General features: G+C 41.9%; 1 protein-coding gene across 33 annotated transcripts in view; it reads left to right on the top strand.

The window, feature by feature from the left end:
* DAB2IP (DAB2 interacting protein) overlaps positions 1–15,847 on the top strand; it is an 898,952-nt gene that overhangs the window by 689,718 nt on the left and 193,387 nt on the right. The window lies entirely within an intron of this gene.

The following is a 15,847-nucleotide window of genomic DNA, read 5'->3' on the forward strand; positions in this document are numbered from 1 at the left end:
TATGGGGGAAGAGAAGGGGCGCATGGTGGAGGGTCAGGAAGGAGCAGGGGGAGCAGAGAAGAGGGTGAGGGGGAGGGTACCCCCACCTGGGTGCCTCTCACCCTCGCTACGCCAGTGCTTCCTTCTATCACAAATATATCTAAAAAAGTCTTGTTCCCCCATTTTTCCATGTCTGATATTTTTTCTTCCATTTGCATCTTTGCTTTCCTGACTACTCGATCAACCTCTCTTAACTTTTCCAGATATTTTTTGCCTGTCTTCTTCTTTCTGCGGTCTTTTGTAGTTTATGAAAGTTAATCTCTTTTTCCTTACCTTCTCAGCTACTACTTATGAGAACCAAAGTGGCTTTCTTTTTCTCTTACTTTTTATTACTTTCCTTACAAAATGGTTTGTTGCCCTTACAACAGCTCTTTTCATTTGCCCACTGCTTTCCTACTTCTTCCAGATGTTCCCACCCACATAAAAGTTCCTTTACATAATCCCCCATCTGAACAAAGTTAGTTTTTTTAAAGTTTAGGACTTTCACTTTCGAATGAGTCCTCTCTACATCTGTCTTAATATTAAACTGCACCATGCAGTGATCACTGAATGCCAAATAATCACCCACTATAACATCGGAAACACTTTCCTTGTTTGTAAGCCTAAGTCTAGTATTGCCCCATCCCACATGGGTTCCATTAATAACTGCTGGAAAAGCTCTCCTTGTAGAGAATCTAGGATCTCCCTACTTCTAGGAAATTCTGCAATAGTAATAACCCAATCAACATCTGGTATGTTAAAATCTTATATTAGTAATACTTTTCCTTTTACAGCTAAATTTTAAATGTCTTCTATTAAATCTCTGTCCATTTCTTTCATCTGTGAAGGAGGCCTGTATATCATACCAATGCAAATATATTTTCCATTCCCTTAGCAGATCCTCAATCAGCACCTCTTCAGGACAAAGAGCAGCTGAGTTCTGGATTACCTTTTTTGTAGAAATGCCTCTAAACTGAAAGTGATGTCAGCTACACCTCCTGGATGAGCCACTCTGCATTTAACTTGCCCTTTTAGCTTTTCCCTTTAATCAAGTACTATTGTTTAACTGAAAGGTAACTAAACAATAGAGCAGTTTCTAATTTCCTAACTGAAAGACCTTTGAAAGAAATGTACTCTGTAGGGCTATTTTTTCTAGCTGTACTTTAAACTGAATGGATCAGTGCTGATAATCAGCCTTTAACAGGTTATGATCACCAGGCAAATAGGACAGAATAAATAGCAGTCCTATCATTGTCCGAATTAACTTATCTGGTTAAAGGATACAGCATAGCATTGAATAATATCCAGGCATAATTTCAGTGGTGATGGTCAGCATTTTAAAAAAACCCGATGATCAACACTGACTGAATATTACTCCCGTTATTTCATAGGGTTTTTATTTCTCTCTTTATTTTGGTTTTCTTATGTTAATGCATGCAAAATCATGTTAGCAATGCACTAAATGCCAAAATGGAGAATGAAATTCTCTGAGGACAAGCAGGCATAATGTTTTCACCCAGTAAAGACACTGCCAAGTGCTCTGTTATTTTAAATCTTTAGGCAGTCCCCATACCACGCACACATCGGTGCCTTCCCGCCAGACGGCTCATGACTATCAGTTCTCAATTTTCCATGGAGCCGAGAAGCTAGATCAAGTTTCAAGTTTATTAAAATTTTGATGAAACGCTAATCATGAATTCTAAGGGCTCCTTTAACGAAGCCGCGTTAGTGGTTTAATGTGCATAATAGTGCATGCTAAACTGCCATCCGCGCTAGACGCTAACGCCAGCATGAGCTGGCATTAGTTCTAGCCATGTAGCGTGGGTTTAGCGCGCGCTAAAGAGCTGCGTGCGCTAAAACCGCTAACGCGGCTTCGTTAAAGGAGCCCTAAGTGTTTTATAATTTATATTAGAAAGGGAAAAACATTAAACCGATAAGCACCAAACAAACAATACTTGACAAACATAAAAACAATAGGAAAGTGGGGAGAACTACAATTTTAAAAGCAAAGGAAACATAGAGGGTAAAAAAACAATAGGGAAGCTAGGGAATTAAGATTATTAAACAACCCTAGCAGTCACCAAATCTATTCAGGAATCATATGTGTCTTAGAAGATTTCTCCTCAGCATGTCAAACTTAGAAATCCTTATGTGACTTCCTGTTTTATTTTATTGTATTTTTTCTTCATAATTCTTCATTTTTCTTGTTTTTTTAGTCATTCCCTCAAATTTGGTTAAATTTCCTTCATTTTTGATATTTTGGCTTTCACCCCAGGAAGCATCAACAATTTTTGGCATACTTTTCACTCGAGCTCCCTAGGCCCTCAAACCTTTTTGACATTGCATTGGCCAATTTTCTCTCCATGTCAGAGTGTGCCAAGCAGCTTCAAGAAATGTAATTAATGTAATCAGACTATTTCAGGCTCTGACCCCCATAATTGCTGTGTTCATTATCTAGGTTCTGACCATCGGGAGATTCATTATGACCTCTGTCTGTATATGTACAAGAGGACACTTAAAGCTTGACAGCTTATATACCCTGAAGAAAACAACAGCATGATGGCTGAAATGTCTACCTATCCTGAAGTAGCGAGACCCGGACAACAGCAACAATCATGACTTTTTGGTTCATCATCAACATCAAGCATGGTGGGAGATTTGGGACCCAATGCACAGCCTGCATTGACACCAGCATTGATATCAACACCACATATACCGACATCGCATAGAGAGCATTGAGCATTAGGCTCTCTCTAAAGGCAGGACTTGGCATCATCCTCCTCCATGACTCACTCATTGAAGGCAGCACGTAAGAAAGATAAAAAGCATACACATTCTTTCCCTTCTAGGCATGGCATGGTGTCATCCCAGGCGTTCACCTCCTTGATGCATAATAAGCGTTGACAAACCATACATCACTCTCCATCACTGCAGATCATGTCTCTTTCCAGGTGTGCCTTGACATCAAGTTCTTTCACGCCAATTTTATCATTTTGTTCTTTAATTTTCACAGTTACATCAGATGAAAATTGACATAAGTTCAAAACGGTTTTTTGTAAAGATGACTCTATTCTGTTAATACTAAGCCAAACATCATTTAGAGTGATCACTTTATCCCTGGGGAGAGCATCCGAGCTTTGCCCAGTACTCATCTGCACTGGGGTTAGTTCTTTAGCCTGTCCCAGGGACTGTCCTGAAACCTCCAGACCAGATAGTGACAATGATTGAGGGGAAGAAGAAATTATTCCTTCCTTAAAAGGGGAAGGAGATTCTTCTAACCGTAAGGAATATGATGGTTGAGGAGGTGGTGTTGGTTCCCCAGAGGATAAGGAGACAGCTTGAATATTAAAAGTTACCTGTTCCTCAACAGGAGGCAAGATAGGAACCACAAGATGGCGATCCATTGGGCCTGTTGTTACAGCAGATGGTATTGCTTTAGCTTTCCTCTTACCCATGTTGAAGAGTCGGTAGTCCTGCTCCCTGCTCCTCTTAGGCTCCGAAGGGGCTCAAAAGGGGCAAGCCCCTTTAGCCACGCCCCTTCAGCTCGCGACCCGGGGCTCGCAACCGCGGGCCGCGTACCGCGGCTGTTCGAAAATTAAAGGCTCCTTCTCCAAGGACCCTCTCAGCTGGCTGGGTCGGGCAGCAGCGGGACTGCCTGTCCCGATGTCTCCAAGTGCAGCAAGCACTAGCGACAGGCTCCCTCTCTGCTTTCCTCGTTTAAGGCTCCTTCTCCAAGGACCCTCTCAGCTGGCTGGGTCGGGCAGCAGCGGGACTGCCTGTCCCGATGTCTCCAAGTGCAGCAAGCACTAGCGACAGGCTCCCTCTCTGCTTTCCTCGTTTAAGGCTCCTTCTCCAAGGACCCTCTCTGCTGGCTGGGTCGGGCAGCAGCGGGACTGCCTGTCCCGATGTCTCCAAGTGCAGCAAGCACTAGCGACAGGCTCCCTCTCTGCTTTCCTCGTTTAAGGCTCCTTCTCCAAGGACCCTCTCAGCTGGCTGGGTCGGGCAGCAGCGGGACTGCCTGTCCCGATGTCTCCAAGTGCAGCAAGCACTAGCGACCTGCAGCAAGCACTAGCACAGCTGTAAAGGTTGAAAAGTTAGATCAGGCAGTAGGTAATTTACAAGCTAGTGCTGTTTCTAATATAAAGGATAGTATGATGTTACATGCTAAATTAGAAAAAATGGAAAATGCTATTAGAGTTAAGAACCTTCGTTTGTTAAATTTTCCTACCACACACTACCTCTCTTCAATGGAACTCTTGAAAATGTATTTGAGGGAGATATTGCATTATAGTAAAGTGGAGACCTTTGAGGTCGATAATTTATATTACATTTCAAGAGATTCCAAAGAAAAGGTAGAGGAAGGTGGAATGGATAGAATAGTATCACCTGAGAGTTTGAATGTGTCACAGTTTTTGGAGTCATCTAAAGACATAATTGAAAAACGAGCAACTCTTCTCGTGACCTTCAAGACAGAACTTGAGAAACAAGACATTTTGAAATTATATTTCCTGAAAAAACAAGAGATGTTTTGTGGTCAACGGGTGGTTATTTTTCCAGATGTCTCTAGACAAACCCAGTTTAAGAGGAAACAGTTCCTTCAGCTAAAGCCAAAGGTTTTGGCAGTCGGAGCTACTTTCTTTTTAAAATTTCCATGTAAATGCCTGATATCATATGGAAATGATAAATATGTGTTTTTTGATCCAGCCCAGGTGGAAGATTTTATTAAAGAAAAACCTTTGTTGAAAGTTTAATTTCTTATATTTAGTTTATTTTTGGAGGATGATGTATAATGCATATAATAGCCATTTGCCTGTTCCTAGATAGTAGATAGAAAGATTTGCTTTGATGTTTTATTTGTACTAGCGATCAGCTTTAATGTGGACTAGGATACGGTTGAATTAGTTTCCTTATATATTATGTTAATTCCCATTTGGGAATTTACATTTTGTATTTTTTGTGTTCATTCATGTATGTTTGTTACAAAGATATTGTAATGAATAATCCAATAAATAAAGAATTCAAAAAAAAAAAAAAAAAAAGTTCTTTCACGCCCAGACAACAAACATGCGTGACTGCAGACTGCTTCCACACTGATGGTTCTTCCGGTGCAGATGTCAATTTTCCAGGAGATCAGGGCTATGCTCAAACAAGAGCTTTCAGGGCCATTGCAGATGCTGTATACCCAGGCTTTAAAGGCATACATGCCTGCCTTAGCCCAGCCCGAGTATATGTTGAGGTGTAAAGGATGAAATCAGGCACCCCTGCTCAACATTGAGCATCGGGGTCAGCATGAAGCAGCAGCAGCAGAAGAGTTATCTCCTGGGTCAAAGCATCGACCCATGCCTGGACACAGCTCGATAGTTGATGCTGCTCTCTATGCACCTGCCCTAATTCCCCTAGAAGGGGATATTTTGAGGATTCTTATTCTGAATCTTCACCCATTTAGATGGGTATTTACCAGATTATTCAGCAGAAAAATCCTATGGCACTCTTTGATCCTTCTCCTCCACCTCATAGGTGTAAGTCTCCACCAGAGACAATATCCATTATTGGCTTAGGCAGACTAAGGGCTCCTTTTCCAAAGGTGCGCTAGCCGCTACCGCCTCCTTTTAAGCAGGCGGTAGTTTTTCGGCTAGCGCGCTAATCAGGTGCGTGTGCTAAAAACGCTAGCGCACCTTAGTAAATGGAGCCCTAAGCAGTCAAGCTCTTCCCATTAAAATAGAGACACAGGAAGAACCTTGTTCAGAGCTTTTTGGGCTTCTTGCCTATGAATCACCACTAAATGATTGTATCAAGAAGTCTTTACATGGGTCATGAGAGATACCCTATTTAAGAACTTGGGAGACCCCTCTTTCAGTCCAGAAAGCTCCTAAAAAATTGATACAATGTACAGAATACAAAAGTGTCCAGGATTTGAGAGACACACTTCAGCATCACTATTTGTGGAATCTGATTTAAAATGCTCATGCAGTTCTAGGTCTTATGCTTCTGCTTCTCCAGGTAGGGAAGCCAGAACACTAGATTCCTTTGGTAAATGAATTTTTCAGTCATCCATGCTCATAAATAGAATTATGGACCTCCAGATCTACTGTATTCTTTCATTTATTTTAAATCCATGCTTAAACAACTTTCAGAGTATCAGTAATTCTTCCTTCAAGAGAAACTTAAGGAATTCTAACAGTTATCCAAAAATTTATTCACTACCAGAAAGTTCCTAGCTAGAGACATATTTGATGCATACGATGTATCTTTTAGAACATCAGCAGTAGCAATTGCTATGTCATTTATCTTGGATCAGGGTTTATGATCTAGAAACTTTAGTCCAGGAGCGCCTTACAGATGTTCCTTACAAAGGTGATGATCTGTTTGGAGACAAGATTGAAGAGGTGACTGATAAAATTAACTCTTTATTTGGCATTGTTGCTCAGAAGCAACATGTGTCTTCTATGGCTCTTATGGGAGATCTGCATCTCCAAATGCCTGTGTACTTGGCATTGTTGCTTTCAGTCAACATCAAGTTACATAAAGCAGCCGTTTCACCATCTGCCAATTAAAGGGTTAAAAAAACCTTGACACCATGACAATTTTGTCTAAGACTCAAACTTCTCAGTCGTCTGCTTCTTCTAGAAGATATACTGCTCTATCTAGATGTTCACACTACTACAACACAAGACATCATTATAATCAACCATTTTCATCATCCTCTAGGCCTGCTGGTCAGCGACCTTGTACAAAGCAACAAAAGACACAGAAATATATTTATTTTTAATGTTTCAATTTACATATTCAAGAAAAATCTTGAAACAGAAAAAAGAAATGGTATTTATGAGATTACAAAAAAAGAAAAGGCATTAAATTACATAAGGCATTGACAATTTTACCATTTTCAACTGAGTCCACAAGATTTTGGGGGGAACAAGAAAATCAACCATCATAAAGGAAAAGAAAAAGACAAAAGTTTTTCATAAAACAAAGCAAGAAAAAAACCTAGAGTACAGTATCAACTGTCATTGAAGCGTCTAGTGCCATTATTGCCACTCAGTGCCATTATTGCTTCAAATGGGCACACTCCTCTTCCTGGTGTGCATTACGTTCTCTAGAGCCCGTTTCATGTCCACTTTTGTCCATCCTCAACTACTTTCTCTACCTCTTTAATTCTGGTCTAAAAAGGAGTTCAGTTCATCTCAGTGCATTTCATTCCTGTATGGATAACAAACCTCTTTCTGTGCATCCCTTAGTAGCTTGTTTCATGAAAGCCTTTTCACACAAAACCACCTATCAAGCCGCCTCCTGTGATTTGGGATTTCTCTCTGCTCTCATGAAATCTCCTTTTGAGCAGCTCACATCGTGTTCTCTCAAACTTTTCACCTAAAAAAGTTGTTTTCTCATAGCTCCTCACATCTGCATGCCATGTGAGTGAACTTCAAGCCCTTATATCAGTTCTATCACAACAGGGTAGTACTTCGAACACATTCAAAATTCCTCCCTAAAATAGTCTCAGAATTCCACCTTAACCAATCCATTGTTTTGCCTGTTTTCTTTCCAAAGCCACATTCTCATCCTGGAGAAGCAGCCCTTCAGTCCTTGGATTGTACACATGCTCTGGCATATTACTTGAACTGGACTAAGCCACATAGAGGGTCCTCCCAGCTCTTTGTTGACTTTGATCCTAATAGGCTAGGAATTGCTGTTTCCAAAAGAACCATCTCCACCTTTGCATATACCAGGGGTAGGCAATTCCACTCCTCGAGAGCCACAGGCAGGTCAGTTTTTCAGGATATCCACAATAAATATGCATGAGATAGATTTGCATCTCAAGGAGGCAGTGCATGCAAATCCATTCATATATATTTGTTCTGGATATCCTGAAAACCTGACTTGCCTGTGGCTCTCGAGGACCGGAATTGCTTACCCCTGGTATATACCCAGGCTGGGATGATGTTACAAGGCCATGTGACAGCTCACATTGTACGTGCTATGGCTACCTCAATAGCTCATTTGTGCTCGGTATCTATTGAAGAAATCTGCAAAACATCTACTTGCTCTTCAGTCCACACATTTACCTCTCACTACTGTTTAGAACACAACTCCATAAGAGACCGTCAGTTTGGGCAAGCGGTTCTGCATAATCTATTCTTTACTTAAAACCAACCTTCCCTCCAACCCTGTGGAGTTTGCTAGGCTTCTGTAAATTCAGTGTTCAGGCTCTTCCAGAGACATGATCCTGGCAGCTTGGGAGTCCCATGTGTGAGAATATTGTGCCAACTTGTTCTCCAACCTGCCCATCTTGCCTAGTTTGCTTCTTAGTAGAGAATGACAAAGGGACAAATTTTTCCCTGTACCCGTTGGAACTAATTTTCCCATCCTGTCCCCGCAAGTTCTTTTCCTGCCCCTGCCCCATTCCTGCAAGCTCTCTCCTCATCTACACAAGCCTCAAACTCTTTAAAATCATAAGTGTTTGAGGCTTGTGCTGTTAAGGTAGAGCTTACAGGAATGGGGCAGAGACAGAGACAAAACTCGCGGGGATGGGACGGAGAAATTGAGTTCCTGTGGGGATGGGGAAAAATTTGTCCCCTTGTCATTCTTAGCTTTTTTTTTTTTTTTACTGAACTGATGGTTCCGGAAGCCCATGTTAGATGGGAAGGCGCTGGTATGCATTCGGTATGGATACTGCCTGTACTGAGTTCCATGGATGACGTCAGCCACATGTGGTAATATATGCCTGCTGTCCTTAGAGAACATCTGCTACAGGTAAGTATTTTGGCTTTCTTTTGTGTGATGCTTCATTTTGAAAAAAAACTAAACAAAAACAGTTGATGTTCTGCATCATTTTCAGATGATGCCGCATCCTTAATTTATATAGTGGTAGTATTACTATAAAATGACAATACAGTGGTGCCTCGCACAGCGAACGCTGCGCACAACGAACTTCATGTCTTGCTTCCTACAACGAACTTCGTTTCACACAACGAAGTCACCCGAGCTGCATCCTTCCGCGCAGGCACTGCGCTTAACTGCCCTCTCTCCGCCTGGCTCCCTGTGCAGTGGCGGACCGTCGGCTCGCAGGGGCCCGGCGCCTACTGCTGATGCGTTGGGGGGGGCGGAGCTACTCTCGCCGCTTCCCCGATGCTAAAAAAAAAAAAAAATGAACAGTTAAGTCCCAGTTTTTGCCGCTGAGACTCTGCCCTCTCTCACTGTAAAATTAGACTCTACTTAGTCTGTCTTTAAATTTAAAAAATGTGTGTTGTTTTAAAAAACAATTATGTTTTTAGATGTATCTAAATAAAAATAATAACAAAAAATTTATCTTTTTTTATGTCATCTTAGCATATTTTATGCTACAGAATGAATTATTTTTTTTAACATGTATTGTTATGGGAAAACGCGTTTCACATAACGAACTTTTCGCATAACAAACTTGCTCCTGGAACCAATTAAGTTCGTTGTGTGAGGCACCACTGTATACTTCTCTAGTGGTTTATGTGGCATAAATTGTAATTCAGCAATAGATGGCTGCTTCATTTAGCACAAGATAAGCAAGAAAGAGAAAAAGGAAGATGCCTAATGGTTCTTTACCATTCAAGTAATTATATAGCTAGGTGATAGACATGACTGTTATACCTGTTTTGTAGGAATAATATACAATCTTGTTTCCCCCCCCCCCCCCCCCCCGAGGGCCTCTGTAAAATAACTACCTTTAAATTAGCAAGGGCAAACTGCATATTTTGAATTCATTGCATTGCTGTGTATCTAAGATATCTTTAATGCACGCCTCACTGCTTTTTTTTAAATACCATTTTAAAATGGTGAGACTTCAATTTCATTTTAATAAGTAATATTACAATCACAATGGTTCAGTCAAATTAATTTATGTATTTAGCAAGTTGTGGGAATCGGAATGACTGTGGGAGCCAGGCACCAGTTTGAAATGCTTGTACCATATGGCATAAGAGATTTGTGGCTTCTGTCTCACTGACATCTCAGCCTGTGAAGCAGTCATATTTAGTGAACTGCTTTTGGTTGATATAAAATAAAATACACATTCATATTGAAGGATTCTGTATAGAATTCTGCATTATGAAGTTCATTGTGTTGTATCATTGCATATCACATTGTAAAGGGCACAGATTCTCTTTCGTAGCAATTGAGGTATGAGAGAAAGCAGATGAACGGTGCAACAATAGGACAATACCTAGATCCTATGAACAGCTCGAGATACAATATAGTAATAAAATAATGAATTCATTGCTTAAGGTCAATGCAATTCCACTAGATTTTCTAGCTCTGCATTGAGAAGGAATATGTCACTTTTTGAAAACTGAACAGAGATTTTCTGCAATAATTCATTTTTCCTTAAGTTAATACAGTGGAACCTTGGTTTGCAAGCATAATTTGTTCTAGAAGCATGCTCATAAACCAAAGTGCTCATATATCAAAGCAACTTTCCCCATAGCAGTTAGTAGAAACATGGGTGATTCATTCCACATCCCAAAAAGACACCCCCCCCCCCCCGAGGCCACTGGCACGTTTCCACTCCACCCCACCCCATCCCAAAAAGACCCCCCACACCTGAGGCCACTGATGTGCTTCCACCTTACCCCCGGGAGCCAGCCTCATCCGCCCCACCCCCGAGAACCGGCATCACCCCCAAGAACCGGCATTGCCTCCCTGCCTGTCCGCCCGCCCAAATCCTTACCGCGCTCAAGCAACGGCAGGAAAGCACCAACCCACAGGACGTGCTGGTGCCAAAAGGCCCTGCCGCCTGCCAGTGATCTCTGCTGGGCCTGCGCATACTCAAAGCCTTCTGGCTCCCGCTCTCTCCAAGATTCTAATGAGATTCTTGGGTTTCCCCAGCAGAGATCACCGGCAGATGGCAGGCTCCTTTGGCACCGGCACTGGCACATCCTGTGGGTTGGTGTTGCGAGCCGGTGCCTGATCGCAGTAAGGGTTTGGGCGGGTGGTCAGGGGGGGTGATACTGGTTCTCGGGGGTGGGGGCTCGCAGATCGAATCAATGCCCGGTTTGCGAGGCAAGATTTGCAAGAATGTTTTGCTCATCTTGCAAAACACTCGCAAATCGAGATTTGTCTGTATTTATTCATGTTTGTTCTTGTAATTGCCTGGCTACCTTATTTTGTTGTAAATACAAACAATTCTAAAGGGTTAGGATTAGACTTTAAGGACTGAATTCTATATATGGTGCCTAAAAAACTAGTGCCAATTCCCCCCCCCCCCCCCCCCACTAAACAGTATTTGATAAACTGTACCTAAAGTTAGGTGCGGTTTATAGAATAGCACTTATACCCAAGATTTGTGCCTAATATTAGGTGCGTTCATTTGCACCAACAGAAGTGTTATAATAATAATAATATCTTTATTTATATCCAGTCATAACTTTTCAGTTCAAGACGGTTTACAACAAGAGAGGCAGAATGGCATACAGCGAAATTACATCATTATCACAGAGTAGGAACATACAAACAGTTGTGTTGCAAGACTACATAGGCAACAGGAAGTAGGAGCTTGTAAGTAGAGGTAGAGTTGGATAGTCTGGGACATTTAAACAAATTTGTCAAATAAGTGGGTTTTTAGTGATTTTCTGAATGTATGGTATGACGGTGAATTCAGAAGTAGGTCACTTAAGGTATTGTTCCAGATTCCATGCCTTAAGTTAGGCATGAATGCTCTTTATTCTCTACTAATGCAGATAACTATGAAGAATGCTCCCAATCTGCCCTTGACCCTTCCATTTCTGTGCCCCCTTTTCAGTGCCATGAGTAAATTGTAGGTGCAGATTCTGCACATAAATATGTGTGCATAAATTTAATTAAAACCAATCCATGTTAATAATCGCTTGCTAAGAAGCCAATACAAGCACTGTTTGGCTCGCTGTTCAGCTAAGTTGCACATGCAAATTGGGAACAAACCCAAATTTGCACATGCAGCTCTGCAGGTTATCAGATCTTGTGCTGCTTTATTAAGAAGTAATGTTGTAGATCAGTGGTCTCAAACTCAAACCCTTTGCAGGGCCACATTTTGGATTTGTAGGTACTTGGAGGGCCGCAGAAAAAAATAATTGTCTTATTAAAGAAATGACAATTTTGCATGAGGTAAAACTCTTTATAGTTTATAAATCTCTCCTTTAACACTTAAAGGAGAGATTTATAAACTATAAAGAGTTTTACCTCATGCAAAATAGTCATTTCTTTAATAAAACATTAACTATTTTTTCTGCGGCCCTCCAAGTACCATATTTTTTCTGCAGCCCTCACAGTTAGTTTAACATCTTTCTTTTCTCAGAACTGACACATTTTAATCACTATATTGAAAATAAAATCATTTTCCCTACCTTTGTTGTCTGGTGACTTTATTTTTCTGTGCTTTTAACTATGTTTCCACGGGCATCTTGTCCATTGACTGTTTTTCTCTCTATCTTCACTTTCTGCCATGCATCCATCTTTTTCCTTCAGAAATCTCAGGGGTATTACTAGTTAGAATACAGTGGAAGTCAGAAAAATGCTTTGATCCAAAAATATATAGACTGACCTTTCATTCAGACAGGTAACCCAAACATGGATTGTGGCCAACAAATTGTAAGTCACTCAGAGACGTGAAACTCTACAAGGAGGGAATGCTCCCCCCTGAAGATGAGCCAGAGTTTACCTTCCAGTCATTGCAACTGTTTCAATGCTGGTCACGCTCCATGTTAGATTCCAGAATGAATAAATAAATAAATAAATAAAGGTTACAATCTTGCAATCTTCTGTGTGAATGCTTTCTTGCTTTTTTCTTATTTCTTATTTCACAAAAATCAAGAGCTGTAAGGGTTTTAAAACTTAGCTCGACTTGGCTTATAACAGGTGGAGGGGTCTCTACGTGGCCCCGTTTCGATTCCTTCCTCAGGAGACCCGAAACATAACTTGCAGTGGTAATCAGTAGTTCAGAACTTATATGCTTTTAAACTCCGTGATGAAACTATATCGCCGGAGAGACGCTATCAGTGTACACAAAATTTTTCAACTGGCAGTTTCAACTTGGCAGTTGAAAAATTTTGTGTACACTGACAGGGTCTCTCCGGCGATATAGTTTCATCACGGAGTTTAAAAGCATATAAGTTCTGAACTACTGATTACCACTGCAAGTTATGTTTCGGGTCTCCTGAGGAAGGAATCGAAACGGGGCCACGTAGAAACCCCTCCACCTGTTATAAGCCAAGTCGAGCTAAGTTTTAAAACCCTTACAGCTCTTGATGTTTGTGAAATAAGAAATAAGAAAAAAGCAAGAAAGCATTCACACAGAAGATTGCAAGATTGTAACCTTTATTTATTTATTTATTTATTCATTCTGGAATCTAACATGGAGCGTGACCAACATTGAAACAGTTGCAATGACTGGAAGGTAAACTCTGGCTCATCTTCAGGGGGAGCGTTCCCTCCTTGTAGAGTTTCACGTCTCTGAGTGACTTACAATTTGTTGTCCACAATCCATGTTTGGGTTACCTGTCTGAATGAGAGGTCAGTCTATATATTTTTGGATCTATGCATCCATCTTTGGCATTAACTTAACATTCAATTTTTCTGCTTTCTTCTCAATATCTACGTTTCCATGTCTTCCCTTCTCTTCCTTTCCTAGCTTTCTCTCTTTCCCTCCCTATTTCCATGGTCTGACATATCTCTCCTTCCCTCCTTCCCACCCAGTGTAACATTTCTCTTCCCTTCCTCCTTTCTGACCCTCCCTCCCAGTCCAACATTTCTCCCTCCTTTCCACCAGTCAAACATTTTTTTCTCTCTTCCTCCTGCATGCTTCTCCTCTGCTCCTCCTTCCCTTATCCAAACAACATCTCTCTCTCTCTCTCTCTCTCTCTCTTCCTCCATGATTCCAACTTTTCACTCTCTGCCCTCTCCCCCTTCCCCAGTGTAACATTTCTCCTTCCTTCCTTTTTGTCCTCCCCATCCATCTTGCCCTCTCCATGAGTCCAATACTTTCTGCCTTCTGCATGCTTCTCTCTCTGTCCTTCCCTCTTCCCTCAGTGGCATCCCTCCTTCCCACCCCCAACCCAACATGCTGTCTCCCCATGCACCATCTCATCCTCCTCTCCAGTGTGTAGCACCTTTCCTTTCCCTCCCTTTCTGCCAGGTCCAGCAGCACCTATTCTCCCTTCCTTTTATCTTCCCCCTTGTCCAGCAGTACCCCTTCTCCCTTCCCTCCTCCCCTTGTCCAGCAGTACCTGTATTTTGCAGCTGCAGTCTTGTACACGATCTGTACACTGGTTAGGTAGAGAGGTTTCAGCGTCGGCGTCGGCTGACATGCAACTTCCTGCAGCCGTCTCATATGCTGAGACTCCTGCCTTCGCATATCTGCCCAGAGTGTGAGATCGGGTACAAAACCGTAGGCTGCAAAATAGCACCCGGGGCGCTGCACGTTTGAGACCACTGTAGTAGATTAGTAGATGAATGGCTGAGATGTAGTCTATAGGTTGAGATGGTATAATCTTATGATTTTTATTAATGTACATAATTTTTTTAAGATGTTTAAAACCTGAAGTGTGTATATGATACTGTGAGCCGCCTTGGATAAATAATAATAATAATAATTTTTATTCTCAAAGGCAGATTAGAAATGTTTTAAATAAAATAAAATAAACTCAAACCACATTTATAGAATTCAGGGGTAACTGACAAGTATATATTGTAGGTCACTTTTTGTGAACACCCCTGCTTCCATTTTCAAGCAATGCATCTCCTGCACAGCTGTTTTGATTAGTTTGCTAAACTAACCAGAAACACGTGACGGTACACTTCAGCTAGGCTTTTCCATTCAAAGGTAGACAGAGGATGCAAAAGACCGGTGTGGTTGTTCCAAGTTTCCAAGTTTATTTATAGTTTGATATAACGACCATCGACATGTATCTGGTCGGTTTACAATGCTAAAAGTTTAAATTAAAATAAAAGTAAAATGGGGCAATAACATTGACCTTGGACGAGACATAGACAAAATAAAACGAGAGGGGCTGGGGAAAGGGAAAGATTCAAAATTACATCGAAGTTAATAAAAATAAAAGGGAGGTAAAAAGGGTGATGGGAAGGATAAGGAGGACAGGTAAATCGCATCTTAAAAGTCGGTTCATTGCAAGGTGTTCAGCTTATTACTATGATAAATACTTAGAGCAGTGTGTGCAATGAGGATAGTAGTGGTGGGTAGGTACAATGCTGGCCATCTTATTTGGCAGACTGGATGGACTGTGCGGGTTTTTATGTGCTGTCATTATTAGTGTAGCCAGGAAATTTCCTCTTGACTTGCAGGAAAGGAACTACTATCAGTACAACAACCGGTGGTGTAGTAAGGGAGGGGGGGGGAGAGGGCGGTCCGCCCCAGGCGCCATCTTCCTCTCTGCCCCCTTCCCTTCCCCCATTCCTTTTTAACTTTAGCGCAAGCAGCCCCAACGTACTGCCCACGACGGCTTCGGCGCTCTCTCTGCAGTACTCCCCTGATATTCGCAGGGGTTCTGTTCCAGGAACCTTCGCGAATCTTGAAAAACCGCGAATACGGTTTTTCATGGGGGAGACTGGAGAGGGCAGCCAGAGAGAGCAGCCGGAGCACCGGCGAGTGCAGGAAATCACTCGCTGTATGCTCCGACCACCTCTTCCTGCACTAAGTCGGGCCTTAACCAATCAGGAGCTGCATGTCAAAGCAGCTCCTGATTGGATAAGGCCTGACTTTGTGCAGGAAGAGGCAGTCAGAGCATACAGCGAGTGATTTCCTGCACTCGCCGGCACTCTGACTGCTCTCGCCTGCTACCCTCTCCTTGTTGGTGGTTCGTGGTCGGAAAAT

Source organism: Geotrypetes seraphini, chromosome 10 (genome assembly GCF_902459505.1).
Source record: "Geotrypetes seraphini chromosome 10, aGeoSer1.1, whole genome shotgun sequence".
Taxonomy (NCBI): Eukaryota; Metazoa; Chordata; class Amphibia; order Gymnophiona; family Dermophiidae; genus Geotrypetes; species Geotrypetes seraphini.